This window comes from Eschrichtius robustus, chromosome 2 (assembly GCF_028021215.1).
Source record: "Eschrichtius robustus isolate mEscRob2 chromosome 2, mEscRob2.pri, whole genome shotgun sequence".
Lineage (NCBI taxonomy): Eukaryota > Metazoa > Chordata > Mammalia > Artiodactyla > Eschrichtiidae > Eschrichtius > Eschrichtius robustus.
The window spans coordinates 177,665,447-177,666,010 of NC_090825.1; positions in this window are offsets into that span (position 1 = coordinate 177,665,447).

Consider the following 564-nt stretch of genomic DNA (forward strand, 5'->3'; position numbering starts at 1 on the left):
ACAGGGCTCCACCCTCCACGGGGCCTTTGGGCCACCTGAGCCTCAGGATCTTGCTGGGCTCTGCTTCTGAGGTGTCACTGACCACTGCCTTCTGGAGCCTAAAGTGTAAGGTGGTTTGTTTGAGAAGAAACCAGGACAGCCCAGTGGAGGAAAAGGCTGGGTGGTGTCAGGACTGGACCTTATATAAACTGCCCTGAGACAGGCCAGCAGGCTGCAGGCAGGAAGCCAGGGCTGGTAAGCAGAGTCTGCTCAGCACCTTTCTCTCTTCTGAGAGCAATAAAGCTTTTATCCACATTATCTACCCCAGGGTAAAGAAAAAAACCCAAAGAAACCCAGCTTTCCCTGCAAATCCCCCATCAGGCCACTAGAGGTCAGTGTTTTGATTTTTAAAACCAGAAAAGAACTATTCCATGGGACATCACAAAAAGAAGTATAGGAAGAGAGAACCTCAAGGAGACCTGGGGTCAGACAGACCGTGGTTTATTAGAGAAAGAAGAGCAGGTGGAGCCCCTCTCTTTGGGGGAAGGCCTCATGATGCCGGTGACACTTACTAAGCCTGGGCAG